This window comes from Gobio gobio, assembly GCF_949357685.1.
Source record: "Gobio gobio genome assembly, chromosome: 17".
NCBI classification, from domain to species: domain Eukaryota; kingdom Metazoa; phylum Chordata; class Actinopteri; order Cypriniformes; family Gobionidae; genus Gobio; species Gobio gobio.
Genome location: NC_137110.1, coordinates 50,322,677 through 50,323,538, shown reverse-complemented (window position 1 = coordinate 50,323,538; position 862 = coordinate 50,322,677).

The window sequence follows — 862 nt, the reverse complement described above, 5'->3', positions numbered from 1 at the left end:
TATGAGTGAGTCATTGAATCATTCATTCAAAAGATTTGTTCAAAAACACTGATTCATCCAGTAATGAAACAAGTGAAGTCTTTATGAGTGAGTCATTGAATCATTCACTCGAGATTCGTTCAAAAACACTGATTCATCCAGTAATGAAACAATTGAAGTCTTTATGAGTGAGTCATTGAATCATTCATTCAAGAGATTCGTTCAAAAACACTGATTCATCCAGTAATGAAACAAGTAAAGTCTTTATGAGTGAGTCGTTGAATCATTCACTCAAGAGATTCGTTCAAAAACACTGATTCATCCAGTAATGAAACAATTGAAGTCTTTATGAGTGAGTCATTGAATCATTCATTCAAAAGATTTGTTCAAAAACACTGATTCATCCAGTAATGAAACAAGTGAAGTCTTTATGAGTGAGTCATTGAATCATTCACTCGAGATTCGTTCAAAAACACTGATTCATCCAGTAATGAAACAAGTGAAGTCTTTATGAGTGAGTCATTGAATCATTCACCCGAGATTCGTTCAAAAACTCTGATTCATCCAGTAATGAATCAAGTGAAGTCTTTATGAGTTATTGAGTCATTCATTCAGATCGAATATTTAAAAAAAATCTAATTAATGAAATGTTTTTTATATATATCCTGCAGCAATTAACATGTCATCAGAACCTCTGATGTTATTTTGTTTAGTTGTATTTCCAGAATCGTGCCGCTGAAGGAGAAACCCAGACTCAGAAAACGGCACTTTTAGCACATGTTGCACGTCAAAACTGTGTCTGAAATCATATGTGAGTAGGTTTGATAAAGACCTTTCCTTCTGTGCTCGTATAATATGCATGCATGTAAATGCCACTGAAAGC